Source organism: Amphiura filiformis, chromosome 4, assembly GCF_039555335.1.
Source record: "Amphiura filiformis chromosome 4, Afil_fr2py, whole genome shotgun sequence".
NCBI lineage: Eukaryota > Metazoa > Echinodermata > Ophiuroidea > Amphilepidida > Amphiuridae > Amphiura > Amphiura filiformis.
This window is the reverse complement of record NC_092631.1, coordinates 55,582,445-55,588,444: the sequence shown is the minus strand read 5'-3', so window position 1 is coordinate 55,588,444 and position 6,000 is coordinate 55,582,445.

Sequence of the window (6,000 nt, the reverse complement as noted above, 5' to 3'; positions counted from 1 at the left end):
AAAATGATCCAATTACGTGAATTAAGTAACAAAGTACTAAATTGGAATAACTCAAAACAATAAGTACCAGTAACTTAATATAGGCGAAACCGTCAAACAGTGAGTTTACTTTTGGTTTTGTTTCAATGAAATCTTCTATAATGTTTATCAACAAACCTGATGAATTTATTTAGTGATTAATATGAACGAGTTACATCAACTTACATGTTGAGTTACAATAACTCAACTAATTGGTTCTTTGAACCTTGTTTATTTTTCTAAGTTCCCTGAATTTGAATTCAGAAGTTGGCATTACTTAAAAAGTTGACGCAACGACTTACATCAACTTTTTAAGTAATGCCAACAAAGTTGATTAGTTGACGGAAATTTTTGAGCTTTTTCAGCATTTTTTAAGTTCGGATAACTAAAATGAATTTTGTTTTGGCAACTTTTACACTATTTTTGAGTTGTCCAAACTTACTCCTTTTGAATTGCGCCAACAAGGCGAACAAGTCATTTCTATGAGTGTAGATAGCAAAGAAAAACACGCGATAAATCAAAATATACCCGAAGACTTTCTTAAGAAAGTTTTTTAGCCGCTACTATCTTCAGTAGATAGCGAAAAAAACATGAAAAAAAATCAAAATAGACTTTTCTTGCACGCGCTATTCGTGAATTTAAAAAAGCGTCATTCGGCCTAATGCTGAGCTATTAAAAAAAGAGTAAAAATAGAGGGACATGCAGGTCCAAAACGTGATGAGTCTATAATATAGTTTAACAATTCCTGATCAGGACTGATGGACTAGAAAGAAAAATTAGCCACTGCGTGACGAAAAGAAGATATAGAGTAAATAATGTAAAATATGACTTCTACAGTAGTAAAGAGATGATGAATCGGTATGAGATGCTAAATGCTAAAAACGTCATTCCGCCTAATGCTGAGCTATTAAAAAAGTTAAAACAAGAGAGACACGTAGGTCCGGAACGTGATGAGTCTATAATATAGTTTAAAATTTTAAGATCGGGACTGATGGACTAGAAAGAAAAAATTAACCGTTACATGATGAAATGAAAATAATTATAGAGAAAATAATGCACACTCTAAAAAATACCTATTCAAAAATGAATAGAATCTATTCAAATTTGAATAGGTAAACATGTACGCCGGGCACTTAAGAGAATCTATTCAAAATGAATAGAAAATTCTATTCAAATAAATGATCCCAAATTCTATTCAAAAATGAAGAGGTCACTTGTCAGAAAATGAATAGTTTACTAGTTACAGTTGATTAGAATCTATTCAATTTATTTGAATCTATTTGACTCTCTAGTCAAAAGGGAACGAATATATGCATGGAAATACTTCTGCTTCGCGCTAAGAGAGGAACACTGCGACTCATCACCGTGGTGTTGAATAGCCATCAAGTGTATTTGAGAGCATGGTCATAGAAGAACTCCTGGAAGCGGCAGCTTTAATTAGCATGAGGCCGCATTGATATGTAAATAGCGTATTGTTATTTAAATTTGTTCCCAGACGTATTGAGGGCGACAGTCATGTTATCCAGACGGAGAATGGCTGCATATGCCGGGCATGTCAAATTGCTGAGTGAAGGCTGATAATCATCTTTCTGTATAGGCAATAAGCTAGTATATTTCGTGTACCAGTTGGTTATAACAAAAAATTAGTATCATATTAAATATATTAAGTGTATAAACTTTGAAATTTACATGAATTTGCAGAGCAGAGCTTCGAAATCTAGCTAAGTCAGGTGGTGTGAAATTATGCTGGGTGACTGACCCCCCTCTGCGTGGTAGAATTATATTCATAAAACATTAAATTTAACAGATATCATGGGCAGCCAACCACGATTAATCAGCATTTAAAATATATGTTAATTAACAAAGATAAATAATAAAGAGTACATATGGCAATTAACTAGTAAACAAGCCTAAAATCTTAAAATGTTGCCACGTGATTTCCCGAACACATGATATGTCAACATGTGACCACTATTTACCGATTTACCGTAAATATTTGAATACCCGTCCGCCATTTCATTAAACTGGATCGTTTTCGCCTGGTTTGTGCCCAGATGTATTGGGGGCGCGCTATACTCTCAGGCAAAGTTTGCAAAACCATCTTCTCTGGCAAAACTAACAACATTGTTATTTGCCAATATCAATTAACATGATCCAAGGGGTCGAACATGAATTATTCAAAACGGATCGATAACTGGCCTCACTTTCTAGCTAGTAAACCAGCGGAATTTTTCATAGGTTTTGCGTTGCTAATAGCACGGAATAGGCCTGGAAGCGGCACTAGACATTAGCATGAAGCCGCATTCATATGTAAATAGCGTATTGTTATTTAAATTTGCGCCCAGACGTATTGAGGGCGACAGTCATGTTATCCAGACAGAGAATGTCTTGATGCGCCAGGCATGTCAAATTGCTGAGTGAATGTGTATAAATCCCCTTTCTGTATAGGTAATAAGCTAGTACATTTCGTGTTCCAGTTTGTTATAACAAAAAAAATAAGTATTATATTAAATATATTAAGTGTATAAACTTTGAAATTGACGTGAATTTGAAGTGCAGAGCTCCAAATCTAGCTAAATCGTGTAGTACGGTGAAATTATGCTGTGTGACCCCCTCTGCGTGGTAGAATTATATTCATAAAACATTGAATTTAACATATAATATGGGCAGCCAACCACGATTTATCAGCATTTAAAAGATATATTAATTAACAAAGATAAATAATCAACAGTACAAATGACAATTTAACTAGTAAACAAGTCTGAAATCTTAAAATGTTGCCACGTGATTTCCCGAACACATGATATGTCTACATGTGACCATTATTCAGATTTACCGAAGTATTTGGAGTATGGTGCACGGCTTGCAGGCAACTGTGTATTTCTTTACCTCCGTATAAAATCAATAATTCATGCTGGGAGCCAAGTAACATTCTGTCTGCTTAGTGCATATTGGTATTTTATTTTACTTGAGAGCATATAGAAATACATAAAGACGAATAAGGCGCCATGATGGAAAGCTATGGAAGGTCAGGTCGGGTATCAAAGGTTATTTTAACTTCAAATACTACTTGTGTTTCACACCTTGCCTCTGTCACGTATTTCCTTCATGTTATTGACCTCAAGTCCTAATTTTGACTTTGCTATTGCAAAATGTCATTTCATATCAAATTAGTAGACTTTCTTTGAAACAAACATATCACTGGTGCCTGATGGGAATATCCGTCCGCCATTTCATTAAACTGGATCGTTTTCGCCTGGTTTGCGCCCAGATGTATTGAGGGCGCGCTATACTCTCATTGAACAGGCAAAGTTCGCAAAACTAACAACGTTGTTATTTGCCAATAGCAATTAACATGATCCAAAGGGTCGAACATGAATTATTCATAACGGATCGATAACTGGCCTCACTTTCTAGCTAGTAAACCAGCGGAATTTTTCATAGGTTTTGCGTTGCTAATAGAACAACCGTGAATTTAGTGTCACCCCCTTGCTAATAGAACAAACGTGAATTTAGTGTCACCCCCTTGGTATGGTGACACGTACTACAGAAATTATCTATAAAATTAAGGTCTCAAAAGTGGATGGCAGAAAATTGTAATGCATTTGCTTGAAAATATAAAATCTATGGTGTTAAATAGCGTTTGCCCTGTGTTTTTCATCCGGGTTTTCATCCGTGCTTATGTCCCCACCGTACTGTACAAATGTGTAATGGCGGCCGACCAAGAAGCAAAAGACCCCGGATACAGCAGCGTGCGTACTTTTGACCAATGAAATCCCTCATTATCGTTGACGTCATTTTGATGAGTGTGTCGATTCAAAGTTTTTTTTGCGATGTTGATACTAAATCGCATCAAACAGTATGATTCGATTTAAAAATGATAAGGGATCTATTCAAATTGACGAGTTTCTATTTTAAAAAAAATGAATAGACTTTCTATTCAAAAAAATGAATAGGCCGTCATTAGAGTGCAAAACATGACTTGATGAAATGCTTAATGCTATCTTCAGTAGATAGCGAAGAAAAACACGTGATAAATCAAAATATACCCTAAGACTTTTTTAGTTTTTTAGCCGCTACGTGATGAAATGAAGATTATAGAGAAAATAATGTAAAACATGACTTCTACAGTAGAAAGAGATGATGAATCGGGATGAGATGCTAAATGCTATCTTCAGTAGATAGCGAAAAAAAACATGAAAAAAAATCAAAATAGACTTTCCTTGCACGCGCTCTGTGTGAATTTAAAAACGGCGTAATTCGGCCTAATGCTGAGCTATTAAAAAAAGGATAAAACTAGATGGACATGCAGGTCAAAATCGTGATGAGTCTATAATATAGTTTAACAATTTCTGATCGGGACTGATGGACAAGAAAGAAAAATAAGGCGCTGCGTGACGAAAAGAAGATATAGAGAAAATAATGCAAAATATGACTTCTACAGTTGAAAGAGATGATGAATCGGGATGAGATGCTAAATGCTATCTTCAGTAGATAGCATGGAAAAACAGATGATAAATCAAAATATACCCTAAGACTTTCTTAAGAAAGTTTTTTAGCCGCTACGTGATGAAATGAAGATATAGAGAAAATAATGTAAAACATAACTTCTACAGCAGAAAGATATGATGAATCTGGATGAGATGCTAAATGCTATCTTCAGTAGATAGCATGGAAAAATCAAAGTAGGCCTATACCTCGTTACCTTGTTGAAACTTCCTCCATAGCACATCCACGCGGACGGGAGTATCACTGGAGGTTGACTTGAGTGCTGGCTGGGTCTTGTCTAGTCAAAAATTAAGTTGGGGCTTCTGGTACTTGCTCTGCACCGCGCTCTGAAAACTTCATTCGGCCTAATGCTGAGCAAATAAAATTAATTTCAAGACAGTGAGGTCATCATTACATCACACTGAAGAAATTAGCGGCTCGGACCATTTTTAAATGTACCTCTGTCTCTGTGTATGAATGTTTTGAACCTGAAACGAATATACCTCTCAGGTAGAACCTACTGTTTTTTTTTTCTAAGCTAGATTGCTTTGCATTCCTTTTTAAACAATTCATACCATTCCATGCATAAAAAACAACACATCCACATCCCCAGTGACTGCCCTGCCCAGAGAAAAAAAGCATTTTTTCTCATGGATAGATACCCGGGGGGGGGGGTTCTTCGAAAATATTTGTATGGGGGTGTGCCACGCAGACTTTCGGGTGCTGACTTTCTCTATACCTACTTTTTGCTGTTTTTGCTACCTATCAGTATACCAATTTTCAACAAAAAGCACCCAAATTTGCCATAATTGGGTGCTTTAAGGGCACTTTTTCCAATTGGCGCATTGGTCTCCACTGAAAACCCACCCATCGATATACCAAAATCGCTGAAAAGGTACCCCAAAACCGTGGCACATCCCCGTATACCTTCAACCAGGAAGAACCCCCCCCCCCCGGATAGATAGCTGTTGGATCAGAACATGATTGGTGGATTTTCCATGGGGTGGTTAGAGGGATGACAATTTAAATGGTCTACTGCAGTAGACTATTTCTAAGCGTGAGTAGGCTACAGGGCGCTATTGGTTTGGAATTTTCTTTTGCTACAGTAGTGGAACGATTGTTTTTTAGCATGCATCCCCGGGATGCATCCTTAAACCTGAATGCATAAAAATTTGATTGCTTATATTTTTTCTACATGTACATGCCCTTGTGGTTCCCACGAGGGGTCGAAAGTCACAATTGGGCCAAAACATGAAAGTAGTCCCTTCACATAAAAAAGTAAATTGTCATATTTTTCTATGGTGCTTTATAGTTCAGGGGTTGTAAGGTGGAATAGATGAGCTGTCATGTGGACCCTAAATGGTTACCGGTATGAAGAACAGAAGGTTAGAAAGAACCAATTTAGACCTGAAAAGGGTTCTTTAAATTTTCAAGAAACCTTTTATTTTGAGGGTTCTTTATACAGGACAGCCAAGAACCTTTTTTTTTTATTTT